At 35.4% G+C, this 17,948-nt stretch overlaps 1 long non-coding RNA gene across 1 annotated transcript; it reads right to left on the bottom strand.

Annotated features, from left to right (window-relative positions):
• Positions 1–9,253: 9,253 nt before the first annotated feature.
• LOC145820381 (uncharacterized) lies at positions 9,254–12,726 on the bottom strand. Its single transcript, XR_014361794.1, has 2 exons — positions 12,301–12,726; positions 9,254–12,160 (listed from the first exon to the last, which is right to left on the bottom strand). It is a non-coding gene; the product is annotated as an uncharacterized LOC145820381 (long non-coding RNA).
• Positions 12,727–17,948: the final 5,222 nt, after the last annotated feature.

Raw genomic sequence — 17,948 nt, 5'->3', positions numbered from 1 at the left:
CACTCCACGTAAGCACATAAACACATAAGCACTTACGAATTTCATCTCCGGATAATGATAGTCCCGAGGCGTTATTAGAGTTCCGGTTAGAAACAGCATTGATCAAGTGCCTTTCTAACAAGACTCATAGAAACCCAAGGATCCAATCAACATCCTAGAAACTAAATCCCATACGCACATAGTCACATAAGCATGTTATCAATTAAGCACATAGCATATGACACTACATCTAAGTCTCTATCAAGCGAGACAAACCCATTGTGATCCTAATCACTTCCCACGTACCCAAAGTATTCGAACCCGGTACGCTCTGATACCAAGTTGTAACGCCCTCAAAATAATAACATTAAACCCATTAATATAGACATGCATTGATATATAAAAACTCCACATTCTTCTATTCATCAGAGTTCCATTACAAAAAGTATTACATGTTAACGACAAAAGCAAATGCCCTACGGGCTTACAGCTTTCCAAGTTAACACTTGGTTACAATAAAAGAGTGCTAACTCATTTACACATTAAGCCCTTGGCTTGAATTTACATGTAATACATCAAAAAGGAATAAGACAACAAAAGTGTGTCCGCCTCTAGCCTCCCAAGCTATGTCCTTGGAGGTAGCATGCTATCTGTACCTGAAAATGATATTCCCATATAGGGTGAGCCACAGCCCAATAGAAATACACTAAACCAAATATGAACAATGACTAAAAGATTAGCGGTTGATAGATGGCCAACACTGATACTTTCTCTTATCACACTTTACAGTTTCATGACATACAAGTCCATGTTACAATTCATTTTCCAGTTCCTTTCAATTCTCATTTTATAACCATGGCTCAGAACCTGGCCAAACAACTCATATGAGACAGTAACTCATATCAAGCACTTCTCTATTTCATAATAGATAAGCATACTAGCTATATCACATACCAACAGATAAGCATACAAGTTATATCATCAATTCCACAGATATGCATATGAGCACTATCACACTTCCAATGACAAGCATATGAGCTCTGTCAATACATCACTAGATAAGCATATGAGCTCTATCTACGGAGTCCATCCCCTATCTCCTCCCAACAACATCCGGTTTAGAGGTCCATCCCCTATCTTCCCCTAAACCGTAGAGTACATCCCCTATCTCCTCCAACACAACACAATGCATATAAACAATAATTATACACATCGTCACACAACACATAAATTTAACGTGTTCTTTCAATCATCATACTCAATGACTCATTCCAGTGATTAGTTTCCGTTTGCCTAATCATCATGCATTGTCTACAACAATCAAGACTATCCTCCACCGATAGCCCAAAGCAGTTATTTCTATACAGAAAATAAATGCAACAATGGATATATAATCAACATTTCAACTAGGTGAGCGATAAATAATCCAACTACACCCTTTAACCCCTTCCCTTTCCAATTTCCACATTCTCAATTCAATTCCTCATTCCCAACAATTAAATATATAAATTAATCAATCAATGTAATTAGGGCATTTTCCATAATTAACATTACAACCCTTAGGTTCCATTTTCATTAATGTTTTAACATTAATTTCACTTTTTTCATGCCAAACATGCATATAGGCTTTATATAGCTAAAACCCTAACTTTTGTAAATTTGCACAAAAGCCCCGAACTTCTCACAAAATTACCAAACCAACCCCAACATCTCAAAATACTAAAATTTAAAGACAAAGCTCATAGTAAGGAGTAGGTTATCCCTACCTCGAAGTTAGAGCTCGGATGGAGAAGAGACCAAAACTAAAGTGCTCCACTGACCAAGATTTTCAGATCAAAACGACGCCCTCGACGATCAACACAACTTTTACAAAGGCCAAAGAGAAGGAGGACACTCTAACTAGATCAAACCCTAGAGAGAAGGGAGTTTCTAGAGAGAGAGGCTCTCAAAAATGGTTTTTAGAAAAAGTAGGAGAGAGAAAGAAAAGCAAAAAGTGATTTGAAATCACCCAGTGGATAACTCATATATGTATGACCCGCTCGAGCGGAGAACACGACGCTCGAGCGCCAAGAACAAAAATCTGGACACGCTCGAGCGCAATAAGGCCCGCTCGAGCGCCAAGACACAAGAATAAAGCACATCCGCTCGAGCGCAAAAACCAGTCCCCTCGAGCGTAGATTTCCCCCTCCCAGAACTTATACTCTGGAAGTACTACCCGCTCGAACGCCAACCGACCCGCTCGAGCGCCACCGCTCGAGCGTAAACAAACCCGCTCGAGCGTAAAAAACACATCTGCAGAAGTTTTGCAGGAACACGAAATACTGGAGGTATGCAATCTCCGCTCGAGCGCCAGAACACCCGCTCGAGCGCTAGACTAGAAACCAAACTCCGCTCGAGCGCAGAGTGACCCGCTCGAGCGTAACACCAAAAACCTGGGCAACAAGGAATTGAAACCAAGGCCTAACCAACCTGTAACAACCCTGCCCAAAACATCCTAAAACTCAATCAAGTGGAATTAAAGAACGACAACAAGATAGATACCACTACCAACTTCACGGAACCGAGTCCGGAATACAACAGAACAGTAAAGGGACAACCGGGATCGCTATAACAACAACTCTTTGACTACTAACAAGACGAAGCTGGCTTGATTTTTTAACAGCAACTCTGGTTCGATTTTTCAGCTGTTCTTCTTCAATTTTTTAGCAGCAATTATGGTTTGATTTTCAGCTATTTTTCTTTGATTTTTCGCAGCAATTTTTCATAAAGGTAGGCACTCGATCTATTTTTCTTTGATTCTCCCTCTTCTTTCCTTCTCCCTCTTTTTCGATTTGTTTTATATATGTATTTTTTTTTGGTTTTGTTTTTTTTTTGTTTTTTTTTTTTTTGTGTGCAACTACTAGAATTTTTTATAACATTTATTATTTTTCTTTCAACTTCGAAAATTATTAGGTAATTTGTTTCCAACACTTTTTACCCATGAGTCATGGCTTTACTCTATTTTGCATCCAGTTTTAGACAATCAAAAAAGAAAAAGAAACAATTATATAACTTTTTCAAACTAGTTGGTATAGTTATCTTTTATTTTTGTTTAGTTTGTTTTTGGCATGATACTCTCTTTTCTAATTTATTCTATGTAACGACTTTCAAATAGCTCATGGACTTACTTTAGTATTGTTGGTATTGTTGAAAATTGATTTATTTGTTTTTGTAATTTCTCTTTTTAATTATGATATTAAAGGGTGTGTTTGGTAACGTTTACGTTTTCAGTTTATATTTACAAAAATTTTATAAACTGTTTTTGTTTATTTTTAGAAAAACATAAACTACAAACGCGTTTGGTAATTGACAAAATGTCTAAAAAAAATTAAAAATATAAAAAAGAGTGAGAAATGGCAAGTGGCGATGGAAGACGGTGGTGGAAAGTGGTGACGGTGGGTGGCGGGTAACTGGTGGTGGTGGGTGGGTGGGTGACGATAGCGGGTGGTAGGTGGTAGCGAGTGGGTGGTTGTGGCGGTGGCGGTGGCAGGTGGTGGGTGGTGGTGGCAGGTGGGTGGCGGATGGTGGGTAGTGACGGGTGAGTGGTGGTGGCGGATAGGTGGTGGGTGGGTGGGTGATGGTGGCGGATAGGTGGTGGGTGGTAGCGAGTGGGTGGTGGTGGTGGCGGTGGCCGGTGGTGGGTGGTGGTGGCAGGTGGGTGGCAGATGACGGGTGGTGGTGGGTGGTGACGGGTGGGTGGTGGGTGGTGATGGTGGGTGGGTGGGTGGGTGACGGTGGCGGGTGGCGGGTGGTGGTGGTGGCGGCGGGTGGTGGTGGCAGGTGGGTGGCAAATGACAGGTGGTGGTGGATGGTGGTGGGTGAGTGGGTGACGGTGGCGGGTGGTAGGTGGTAGCGAGTGGGTGGTGGTGGCAGGTGGGTAGCGGGCAGGTGGGTGGTGGTGGTGGTGGTGATGGGTGGTGGTGGCGGGTGGATGACAAGTGGCTGGTGGTAGTGGGTGGCTGGTTGTGGCAGGTGGGTGGTGAGTAGTGGTGGCAAGTAAGTGGCAGGTGGTGGTGGCGGGCAATGGATGGTAGTGGCGGGTGGATGACAGATGGGTGGTGGGTGGTAGTGGTGGTGGTGGCGGCGAGAGGTGAGTGGTGGTGGCAGGTGGGTGGTGAGTGGTGGTGGCAGGTGGTGGTGGCGGAAGACGGTGGTAGAAAATGGTGGCAGATGGTGGCTAGTATTGGGTGGTAAAAAAAAAAAAAACTCAAAACTCAAAACAGAAACACATTTTTTGTGTTTTCATTTTTTGGCCAAATTTATAAACTGAGACCACTGATTTATAAATCAAAAATTTTACCAAACAAGTTTTTATTTGAGTTTTTTAAATTTTTATAAATATAAACAGAAAACTGAAAACGTAAGTGTTACCAAACGGAACCTAAACATTGATTTGTATGTTGGATGTTTAACTATAAAAAAAACATTTGATGTACCCCAACTGTACTTGTACTCGTACTCGTACCCTACTTTTTTAAGAATTTGTTGTATTAACATAATCGTATCTGTACCTGCATCTGTGCTTCCTAGGTGCTAAGAATATACCATGCTGAATTGTATAGGGTTTGGTTTGGTTTGGTTTGGTTTGACCAGATAGGATAAAACCTTGGAATTTCAATGTTTATATCTTTATTATAACGATTTTGGCTTAGACCCGACCTGTTTATTGTTTTGGATTCGGATTCCTTGTCTTATCTGGTTGTTTATACCCTTATACATCCTATTCTTGATTGAGTTGGTTATTTGGATGTCGTTGTTACGTTTGGAACAAGTTGGGAGTTCGTTTTTCGAAGGAGTCCTTGCCCAGATTTTGGTCAGTTCGCTTGAGCGGTGTTTAGGAACTTACTTTTGCAGGCCTGCAAAAGTATTGGAAGGGTGGTATTTATAGCTCAAGTGATCTTTCTTGTGCTCGAGCAGTCTTGGCTCGAGCAGTCTTTCTTGCACTCAAGCGGTTAGCCTTTGTCTGCAAAACTTCTAGGAGGGTATCATTGTGTGCTCGAGCAGTAACTTTGTTCGCTCGAGTGGTCTCACTTATTGTGTCTAGTCGCTCGTGTGGTGTTTTGGCCGCTCACGTGATCTGCATGTGTATCAGTTCGTAAATCTTACATTTTCAATCATTTTCTCATCTCACACTCTTTTTCGACACTCCAAAAACGTAGATTTACTCTCTCTCTCTCTCTAGAACTCGTCTTCTACCTTCAAAAACACCATCATCCATTGATCTCTACACCCTAGTCCCTTTGATACAAAGGTAGAGCTCACCTAGAGCTTCATTTTAATCGGAGCAAAGTTGATTTTCGGCTTCATCGAGGTTTCTTCACTCTCTCTCTTGTCTGTTAGCTTTGAGATAGGGATTTCTCCACACTTTTGTATGGTTTTTAACTTGGTTATTTGCTTTTCTAAACAGTATTGTGATTTGGAAATTTTTGGATAAACCTAGGGTTTTGGCTTTGAAATTAAAGAGGGGTTTTCAAAATAGTCTCTTGGAAATGATTATGGGTTTGTAAATGTGGTTGAGTTGTGATAAAATGGTGGAGTTTCATCGTTGGAATTGATTTATAAAGAAAAGAGGATTTTTCCCTAAAATGTGACTATTTGATTTTTTAAAAAGGAAATGGGAATGAAGTTGGAGTTTATGAAGTTGGAATGATGATTGAAATGTCCCAGGTCTTAGGCTTGAATAGTATTGTGTAGTAGAGTAGTATGCATTTCTTCCGGTGTTTTGTTTACTGTATCGGGTTGTTGAGATTCATTTTCTACTCCTACTTAACCTCTCTTAACTTTTCCTGGTTAAAATTTTTGATTTTTGAGCATTGGAACTTGTTTTGGATTGCAAAATCAAACTTTGGGTTTCTGGGCAAAACTGCTCGTGTAGAATTGGGAACTACCCAAGCAGATCGTCACAGAGTCTTCTAGATTTTCTGGGCAAAAAATTGCTCGAGTTAATTTTGGTGAATTTTTTGGGTAGCTCTCTGGAGCAATCCATCCGTGAGGAAAAAATTTCCGCTCGTGCGGATTTCGGTGCATCTGTCTCGAAATTCATGCTCTTTTTCTCAAAATTGATGCCAAAAAGTGTTTTGCACAGATTTGTCCCTTCTTTCTCTCTCTCTCTCTCTCTCTCTCTCTCTCTCTCTATATATATATATATATATATATTTTCTCTCCCTTCTCTTTACAAACACACCCAAATCCAACTTCTCTCTAAGATTTAGGTCAAATCTTTAACAGTTTAAGGGGGCTTTTTACACCAAATCGAAGAGCGCAACGAGGGCAACGTTTATAGCCGATTGGATCGTGTTTTCGTCAACTTTGAGATCTATGGTTTTCTTCCTCTTCATCTCCCAAGCTTGAGGTAGGGATAATCTTTGAGTTATATGTATGTTTTTACGAGTTTATGCATGTTTTGAGTATTTCATTATGTTTGGATCATGATTTTGGGTTGTTGAACCCTAGATGATTGTATGAGTAGAGCTTCTCTAATTTTTCCAAAAATTTTGAGAATATGAGTTTTGTTCTAAGGTATGGATGTTGTTTTGGAAAAATCTTTTCAAAAATGGAACAAAAACCTTGTTTTGGTGGAAACCCTAGGGTTTTGGGATTTTGGAAAAAAAATTGAGGTATTGTGAAATTTATGCTTAGTAAATTGTTATGTGAAGAAATGATGGAGAAATTCCTATGGTTGTATCAAATGAGAGAATTTCATGAAGGAAATGAAAATAGTTGAGTTTAAAATTTATCGTTGGTTTGCCTGGAAAAACCAAGTTTAGAAAATAATGTTTAACATGTGAAAAATACATGAATGTTCATATTGTTATATTATCTCTTGGAAATATATATTGATGTTATATTGATAAGAGATATGAAATTTGATCACAATGAAGGATTGTGTGGATGAATTGAGAAATTGAGAAATTTCAAGACATTTATATGGAAATACATTGCATTATTTCATTATCATCACCTTTCGAATTGGTATTGTTGAGATTATTAAATGGAATTTTATTATTGAATTGGACATTGCATCGCCATTCCATTTTATCATTGACGCAATTGATTTTGAATCTTGCATTGGAAAAGTATTGCTTTGAGAAAGGAAATTGTTTTGTGAAACAAGATCATATTGATTTATTTTTGGGGTAAATACGTTGGTAAGTCCGGATAGGGGGTGTAGTTGATATTGGTTAAGTTGGCCTGAGTGTCCATGGTAAAAGATCGAAAACACGAGCGGAGGAGGTACCACATGCCTTTCGGTTAGCAACCAGTAAAGTAGGGATTGTTAGTACTTATTATGCCTACTTGCAGACACCAACTTAGGAATTACCTGAGTCGTATTTACCGTACCTTCAAATTACATTGAAATTATTGAATTGTTAAATTCTCAAATTGCATTGTGCACAAAGGTTTCCAAAGATGGAGATTTATGTTTTTGAACATGACATAGCATATGCATTCATCCTAAGAGATTGTATAAAATGTATATACTTTGTTAAGATTTTTTTATTGGGTTTTGTGCTCACCCTATGGGATTTTGTATAGGAAAGGATGTGGTGATTCCGCCGAGTTAGAGGCGTGGAATATATTTTGAGAGCACAAGGCTCTTTTCTTTTGTTGTAATTATTTTTGACAAGCCAAAGACTTTATATGTATGGGTTCGAAAACCACTTTTGTGTAACCGAGCTTAAGCCTTGGAATTTATAGCCCCTTAAGGGCATTAATTTGTACTTGACTTATCATGCCACATGCTATAAATTCATATTCTAAAAATGTTGAATGTATAACCGCATGTGGATCATTCTTTTGTAAATCTCTGGAGCTTAATGAATATCCATGTTAGGGATTGATAATAATGTCTATGTTGAAGAATTTGTGTTCCATATATTAAGCATTGGAAGGGTTGATTGGAAACCAGATGACGTAATTGGAAATTGATAACTCTTTATTGTGTTAATTATTTTGGGGCATGACAATGATAATGATGATGGTGGAGTTGGATATGCATTATCACTCCCATCTTGAAATTTTGGAAAGTATATCTTTATTGGAAATTATCTATCTGTTTAGAGATTTCTATTTTGGGCTATCGGTGGAGGAGAGCTATAATTGTTCTAGAAATTGCATGAGAATTAGGAGAATTAAAACTAATTACTCATCCATTTACATTGAGCATTGTTGCATACATAATACATTGAAAATGTATATTGTTTCGAGAAAAAAAGGAATGAATACCTTAGTGAATTTGGGTAAGGGGTGTGGTTGTGGTATAATTGCTAGTCTGTGTGTTTTTGGTGAAACTCCAAAAATTCGCACAGTTAGGTGCCGAGCCTTCTGGTTAGTACCAGTAAAAATGGCATTGGTAGTACTTGTATAGCCTACTTGCAGACACACACTAAGAGATTTCCAGTGCTCGTATCCACTGCCCTGTTTTCTGTTGTAAAGGAAATGTTTTCATGAATTGTGATATAAACTTAACATTGCATGATTTTGAAAGAGATATAAAATAGTTTGGCACAAGCATTGCATATGCATTCACCTTATAACTTTGTTAAGATTCATACACTGTGTTAGATTATCTCTACTGGGTTTTGGCTCACCCTATGTGGAAAACCATTTTCTGGCGCTAATGATATACCTCCGTCAATGCCGTAGCTTGGAAGGACTTGAAGCCAAGAACTTTTTTGTTATTGTTGTAATTATTTTGTACAATTCTAGGGCTTTAATTGTATTGAGTTTAAATTCACTACTACTATAAAATCATAAATAGATCACACTTTTTTTGTGTGATGTATGTTATTTAATCACACATTTTAAGCTTTATTAAAGTGTGATCTTTGGGAGTGTGATTAAAAAGAGTCATTTTTAATCACACCTTTTAAGTGTTATTAAAAAATGATTCAATCACATGTTTTGAGTGTGATAAAAAATATTTAGATCATATCTTTTAAGTGTGATTAGTAAAATTTAGATCACATCTTTTAAGTGTGATTAATAATTAATAAAACCTGTGATAATAAATATTTAGATCACAGATTTTAAGTGTGATTAATATCTAATAAAACCTGTGATTAATAATGAGATAAGATCACACATTATATGCATTTTTCATCACAGTTAATGTGTGTGATAAAAAAAGAATTTGACATATTTGAAGAATAATCAATATTATTTTTGTACACGCATTTGAAGAATGTAATACACACTATATACTATATTTTGAATCACAACCACATATTGAATGGAATAACGCCATATATTTCATAAATGAAAGTTAAATGTTCAAAAGTATATACAAAGGAATTAATAAAAAAATTTAGCTGTGATTACATATATTAAAAATGAAAAAACTTGAAAAAACTATGTTCTTGAATTCTTTGACTATATTTTGCATCTCTTCAAGAAATTCTGACCTGAAAAATAAAAACACAAATTAATTCAGAAACCGCTAGAAGCATATGAATAAACTTACTATTTTTGTAGAGATTGTTCTAGTCTTACAAAAGATAAAATCGGACATTTTCTCATCGCACTGACTCTTCATCTCCTGCATCAATAGAAAATGAATAACAGCTTTGATTGTTACTAGTATAAAATGTTTGGATTACCATATAGATATGACATATACATAGAATCAATAAATTCAAAATGAAAATCTTCAATGTATGGCCAGATATTTTAAAGTCATGAAACCAAATATACATAGAATCAATAAATTCAAAATGAAATCTTGAAGTGATTATATATTCCTTACCAACTAAAGAAATTGTTTATTAGCAATTTAAAGAACTAGCGGATGCAACCAATTTAATGTATATTTGGATCAAAAGTTCTAACTTCTAATATTTTGTGCAAATCATGCATCCATAACTTTAAGAGTCTCAATTTTAACTAACCAGAAATAGCTTCATTTGTATGTATAAATCAAGTAATAGATGGCTAAGTTCGTATCCACATAGGATAGCTTCCATTTTCAACATACGCCTTGCTTTCTTGTTTGCATTACCAATTATAGTTGGCTAACCCCATCAAAAAGTAATTTAAGCTTCTTTTACTGGTGAGCAATTAAGACTTTTAGAGACTTAAGGCCCTGTTTGATTAGTTGGAGTATTAGTGATGTGATTAATAATCTCACGGGATTAATAATCTCATGGGATAATTATGTGTAGGATTGGTAATACCTACCCTCCTTTGGTATTTAATAAACTGCAATTTTATAGAATTAAGAGTCCTATGTATTAATAAGCCAGATGCCATTTGTGTGATCCAAATGCAAGAATATGAATTCGATAGGATTAACAGTCTAATCATATGTTGTTATTCCGGAATCAAACGGGGCCTAAATACCTTGCAAGGGCTATATAATAGGATAATCAAAGGGCATAAACAAAATCTTTGTTGAGGACACATTCTACTTTCATCACTGCTAACTATGTTATCACAAAAAATTAAATGATTATCTGGTTACTTTTTTTTATTATTTTTTGACAAATAATTATCTGGTTACTTTTTCCTTCTGAATGGCAGGAAGCATATATCAAAATTTGGGATGCAATTTGTTGAGAGGCTTAATGGAGTGTTTCAAATTCAAATTTGATAAGTTTAGGCTATAAACAATCCATTCAGGAACAAAGACAAATTGACAAAATCATGAAAAGACCTCATCAACACTACTGCATTGCAAACCTAAATTTGATATTTCTGAAAATTAAATTGCCAAGGAACAAAAACTTATTGGAACTAGGAATATGAATAATTCTATACATCTTTTGTTAGAGTTCACCACAATGAAAAATAAATAAATAATAAGAGACGTAGCATATATAACTATAACTATAGCAAAAGAGTTTGATACCTTCCCCATGCATCCCAACGAGGTTGATATGTCTCTCTAATGGGTGCATTTGGGAATGCACGTGAAAAGCACAAAGCTCCTTTACTACCAGTTGTCTGGTATTGGTTTGCATAAGTTAAGTCTCCAACCATTAAAACTATTGAAGGATCATTTTCTATGAGATGATCAATGGTGGTTGTTGAATTGCTTGTGAGACCCACATCTCTAATAACTGCAATTTGACGAGGATAACTATTGGGTCCAGGTGATGGTAAGGTTTCAAAGACTTGCTCATCACTCATAGCTAGAAGAGAACTATCACCACACTTGTAATAATACTTTGTTCCAAGTTCAAGACCTACAATAAAACCTAGAGCTCTTCAATGTTAGTTTGGAAGAATCAGCCCAAAGTACTCAAAATCAGAAAAAAGAAAATAACAAAATAAAAATAAAAATCTTATAAACCACTCAGAGGACTCTCCATCAATGACAGTTGCAGCATGATACCATCTCACAAACAGTATAGTGGTTTGGTTTTGATTTGAACTGGTTGCAAACATTTATCTTGAGTATTAATATATGAATACATTCAAACATTAGAAGACCTAACCAGATTAGCATGAATAGGTGAAGAATACACATCAATTGATCCAATTTTGAAATTCAGTGCTAAGAATGGGAAAGAACTATTATATAACTCACATCCACACTCCATTTTCTTGTTGAAAAACATGGATTATTTTGGAAATTAGTTGTACATAAGCTTAAGTTTTCTAATCAACAACACAAATCCTTATTTCCATGTAAGGGTCATCTGTTTTGACTCCTGTATGGAGTATGCAGTGTTCGTTAACACCAAAATTCATATTGAACAGCCATATGGTAGATTTGGGGCGCTGCCAGAGCAGGTTCATACTAAAGGACTACCAAGATTAATCAAATGATTATTGCCTAAATCATCAGTCCTAATACTTCCTATCACTGCACCTTCATATCGGATCAAGTGAAGGGATAATTTTTTGTTTGATGTTTTTATCTTTATATCTTTTCTTAACTGCTATGTTTGAATTGAGTACATTAAGCATCGAAATGGCAACAATTAAAAGAGTCGTGTTACTTCTTTGCCATCAATTTTCACATGATGAATGATGCCAGAGGTGTGATTCTAAAGACCCTCAAATGGGTACAATTGACTGTAAACAGTAGAAACCCCCGTTATCTTCATCGAATAATTCCCACTTTCTTTCTCATACCACAGCTCACTAGCAACAGTTGATGGATCAAGGGCAGTCACATTAAGACCAATCTGAAAATCCCCTGAAAACCAAACCAATCAAAACAAACCCAATTTGACAAACACACCATTCAGTTAATTAAACAAACACATAAAGAGCACAGTTAAGACCAGTACCAGTAACCTAAGAAACCCACATTGAAGACAACTATATCATACTTACATTTGAACAGAAATTGAGAGAAAAATTAGGGCAAAGATGAACTGTCCATCTTCTGATTTCGTTCATGACGCATTAATATGCCTCGTCGCCTGATCTTTCTCATCGCAATCAGCCCATTTAAGATCGCTGTTCTGACGAGTCCAGCGGTAGTCCTTTGTAGACAAAGGTTCTGAAACAATTGAGGGGAGTGTAGGGTCTGGATTCAAACATATAGCTTGTGGAGGGATTGGAGAAGATCCAAGGTAGGGTTAGGGTTTTGGAACCGATGACGAGAGTGGAGAAGATGAAGTAGACGATCGATGAAGATCGGTGAAGAGAATAGGAGAAGAGAGAGAGAGCGATGAGAGAGGAGGTGGTGGGGGCGACAGTGGTGGTCGTCGGCGGTGCCACTAGAGGCGACGATGTATGAGGCGGAAGAGATAAAGAGAGGAGTAGGGCTGTGCAAAATACCGCCCAATCCGCTAAAACCGCACCAATCCGCATCTATCCGCACCGCTCTAACCACTAACCGCGGTTTAAACTTTAAAATTTATAATTCGCCAACCGAACCGCTCCGCTCCGCTCCGCTCCGCTATAGTTAATACATATATATTTTTTAACCTCCAATGAAATATCAATGTAAAAATGAGTGTGAGAGAGATTTAAGATATGAAATTTATTACAAATTAGTGGCTATATATATGAAACATATTATGTAAAATTACTTTGTGTTATATATCTAAAAAATATTATACAAATTAGTGTTATATATTATACAAATGTATGATAATTAGTTAAAAGATTCTTCAATCCGCCAATCCGCCAAAAATCGCCCAAACTGCAAATTTTCAATCTGCTAATCCGTTAACCCGCCATTCGGTTTGTAAATTTACTCTCAAACCGCCCGAACTGCACCGCGCACACCCCTAGAGAGGAGAGTGAGAGAGAGTGTTAGGTTAGGTTAGGGTTTAGACTCTGTATAATATATATATATATATATATAAGGTTAGGGAGGTTAGGTTAGGGTATAGACTGTGTATAAATATATATAATCACACTTCTTTAAAATATGTGATTAAAAAAATATTACCTCACTCATTAAATTAAGTGTGATTAAAAGTCATTTTAAGTTTTTTTAATTATAATTCTAATAAAAGTGAGATATTTTTAATTCTTCTTATGTGATCTTTAATCACATGTTAATTAGAAGGTGTGATTAAAATATATATATATATATATATAATCACACTTAATTAAAAAGTGAAATAAAAAATAAATATTATCGCACTTAATCAAATCAAGTGTGATTAAAATATCAATCTAATTTTTTTATCACACTTCCAATAAAAGTGAGATATTTTCATTTGTTAAAATGTGATATTTAACTATTTTTGTAGTAGTTTTGTTGTGACCAAGCATCATCTTAGAAAGTTGTAGTCACTAGGACATTTATATATCTGTTTAACTTTTATTTCATATCATTAACTTGTGGCACAAATTATAGATTCAGGGTTAGGACTTATGAATGTATAATTGCATGCGTTAAATTTTGTATAATGGGATTATATGAATGGAAGATAATTATTTCGACACATGTTATTTAATTAATATCGTGGGATGAATTATGGTTACTATTTTCAAGGCGTTACATTTATGGAGTGGTCATTGAGGTTGATTGTTTGACAGAATTTTGGTTGTTATATGCTTTGGGCACTAATACAAGGGGAATTTGGTCATAGCTCCCTCACTATCTAATTTCTCTTTCAAAAGGACAAGAATTATATAAGTACTTTCAAAACCCCCTGATATTTTAAAACTTGTTTCTTTAACTATATTACCTTCATATCTATCAGCTCTCCTATTAAGACATTTTCACTATGTATTTCAGAGTAAAATTTTACTCTGTATGAAAGTAAAATTTTACTCTGTATGAAAGTAAAATTTTACTATGAATGAGAGTAAAATTTTACACTCTGAAACTAAAAGTAAAATTTTACTCTGTATAAAAGTAAAATTTTACTCTGAAAAATAAGTAAACTGTAAGACTCTGAAGCTAAAAGTAAAATTTTACTCTGTATAAAAGAAAAATTTTACTCTGGTTCTGTCAAATGAAAAAAACAGAGCAATAGAACCAGAGTAAAATTTTACTCTGGTTCTATCAAATGAAATTTGATGTTTACTCTGAAAAATAGATGGAACTTTGAGCTTTGAGCTTTGAATCAGGCCTATAATCCTTGAATCAATCGATGTTTACTTTGAAAAATATTGAATCATGCCTATAATCCTTGAATCAGGCCTATAATTTGAAAATTTTAGAGAAATCTCAATTTTTCATACCCCGGTTCTTCAGATTTTTCAAATTTTACAAATTTTTCAGATTTTTAAAACTTTGAGCTTTCAAAAATCTATATATTCGAATTCAAATCTCAAAACACACAAAAACACACACACACATATATATATTACAGATCGGAATATGTAGATATATATATATATATATATATATTCGAATTCAAATCTCAAAATACATATATATTCGAATTCAAATCTCAAAACACACAAACACACACATATATATAGATATATAGATTTGCAAATTCTCCACAGCTCCGGCCATGGAGGAAGCTAGGATTAGAAGAGAGAGACGAGATAGAAGATGAACAGTTGAAGGAGGAGAGTTGAGAAGATGCATAGAGAGATCGTCGGAGCTTAGGAATGACACAGCTCCGGCTATGGAGGAAGCTAGGGTTAGAAGTGAGAGACGAGAGAGAAGATAAATTTTGTATCTGGATTGTGTATATGTGAGGGTATAATAGTCTGATAAAATATTTAAATAATAAATTTTGTCCTTTATGTAAGATTTTATAATTATGAGGGGGTTTAGAAAGTGTAATTTTTTTCTTAGTCCTTCTAACAATGAAAGGAAGGTAAATGGGGTTTATAGCCAAATTTCCCCTAATACAAACCTCTTTGATATGTGAACAAAAGGAACTTTACATTGTTAGAGTAACTTTGAGAAATCTTTTTATGCTTTTCATTTTTATTTTGCTTAAAAGTGATTTGTCATGAAGGCAAGTGGATTTCATTGCCATAACATTTTTTTAGCAGTTTCTCATATGAATTTCTAGATAATAGAAGTTTCATCAGTTTGTTTGTTTGTTTAGGAAAGCTTACAAGTTAATAGAGGGTTCTTGCTTACAAGTTTTATGGATTTGTCTTTGTCTGGGTATCACAGGATTGCTAGTATATCTAGGAAAGGGCGATGACGCCCAACAACCAACATAGACAGAATTGAGAGGAGTTGGCTATTACTGAAAGTAGGGTCGGAGTTATGAGCAATTGAAAAATTCACACTGAGACTTTCTTTGACATTTCTAATTGCCTTATGAGGGGTAGTTGCATATTCATTTATGGGTCATTTATGATATTTTGTCAATTCATCCAATTGGTTGTTTTAGTAATTGAGCCATTGCTTGGTATTATCCTTCATCATCTTGTTCTAATATTTGGATTTTGAATTTTTCTTTTTGCCTCAATACTTCAATTTTGATATATTGTGCTATTTCTTTGCTTTATTTGGAAGTGCTCAATTTTGATATAATGTGGCCCCGTGTTCTGTCTCAAAAATAAATAAATGGCTTTTTTGTAATACAAAAAAAAAAGTTGCTAAATGACGTAATCATGACATCAAACCTAAAAAAGAAAAGAAAAAAAATTGAAAACATGGTGTTTTGACATAATCATGACATAATATGTTATTTGTGACAGAAATAAATTAACTGGTGTTAAACTATTGCAATGTTAAAAAAAAACATTGCCTATAAGTATTAGCAATGTTTTAAAAACATCGTAAAGCTAAGATGATGCCCATATTAGCGATGAAAAAAATAAACGTCACCATAACCTATTACGGCGTTTGTGAAACGCCACTAATGCTGAATTTCCCTGTAGTGTGGGCTGAATGATTTGGTTATTACAGGAAATGGGGAATGGGGACAATGTTGATGGTTGGGGAGGGAAGATGGTACAACTGCGATGTTAGGAAGGGCATTGAGGAAGATGCAACAACAATTATGGTAGAGAGGAGAAGGGTTGGCTAGATAAGGTTAGGGTTCTTAGGGTTTTGAAGTATACGATGAAAATAAGGCATAAATGTATTGTTATTTTAATTTCATTTCAATTTAAAAAAGAGAGGTCGACTCTCAAAATTAATGTTATATATAACATAAGTTTAACGATAGTAATTTAGTCCAAAATAACATGACAATTCTTTATTTATATTTAAACTATAAGGAGTAAAGTGTTTTGAGCATTAATTATAGAAGAAAAGTGAACTTTTCCTAAGTTTTTAGTCTTACTAATTATGGGATTGGATTGGCGACATTCAGTGGAACCTCTCTCAAACATTTATTTTAGTTTCAGGACATGCAATTGATAATTCTATTTACACCATTATTTTATCTCCTTACATTCATAATTTTTTTTCCTTTTTTTTTATTATTCGAATTTTATCATTATTTAAAATTACCAAACAATCCCTCAAAACCCTAACTCTAATTTCTAACCCACTTACTTTTTCACCACCCTCTCCACCAGCATCCCCAAATTCCACATTCGGCGACCACCTTCAACTTAAATCTCTAGTAACTTTGCCATCTTTGACGACTAACCTCCAGGCTATTCTCCCTCATCGATCACACTGGCGACTCCCTTTTCCAATAGTGACCTTTGCTTCAAACCTGCTGGTAACACACCCCACCATCATGACCTAGCCTTGCCACCATCATGACCTAGTTTCTTTCCCCACTCTCACCATCACAACTCAGCTCCACTTTTCTCTACCCCATCGTGAATAGCACCACCACAACTCAGCTCCATTCATCGCCACCTAATGCAAACAACGCCACCACTTCGTCGCGAACAATCTTGCTGCTTCATTACAAATAACCTCATTGTCCGCCTTCATCATCACAACCAACTTCTCTGCCCTCTTCCACCGCCGATAGAGCATGAGAGAGAGAGAGAGAGAGAGAGAGAGACCAGATCTGGAAAAGAAGAAGAAAAAGAAAAAGAAAAAAAAAAGAGGAAAGGAAAGGGGAAGGGGTTTGTAATGCCCCAAATTTTTATTAACCGAAAATGTTACCAAGTTTATTTATTAATGTCCATTTCCAAGATATAATTGAGGAAGCAAATAACAATTAACAAACAATAATGTTCTCTCGTATGCAATGATGAAATGTTCAAATATAATAATTACAACAAATGCCTTTAGGCTTACATTGAAGAAAATAAAACAAACAAATGAGTAAAAAGAGATTAACCCTCTTTGCAATGAATTGGCATTCCGCCTACATGGACTAGGTCCTGTGGCCAATAAATAAAAGACATGTGGTCTTGAACAATTCTTCAACTTACCTGAAAATGATTAACAATGTGGGATAGACAATATGTCTAGTAGGAATCCCATTGCCTCTAAACAATAGCAATCAATAGATATATATGATCATGAATGCGCAAGTATTAATTATATAAGTAGTGCCATCTTTGTATATCGAAAAATATATATATAGATATAATTTTTTCCAAAAGATTTCTTATTAAACCATTCAAGAAAATATTTCTTACTTTTCAAATCACCTTCAAGTATTCAAAAATTCTCTTATGCTTCA

Source organism: Camellia sinensis, chromosome 2 (assembly GCF_055761805.1).
Source record: "Camellia sinensis isolate YWXY chromosome 2, ASM5576180v1, whole genome shotgun sequence".
NCBI lineage: Eukaryota > Viridiplantae > Streptophyta > Magnoliopsida > Ericales > Theaceae > Camellia > Camellia sinensis.
This window is presented reverse-complemented; position numbering and strand designations above follow the sequence as displayed.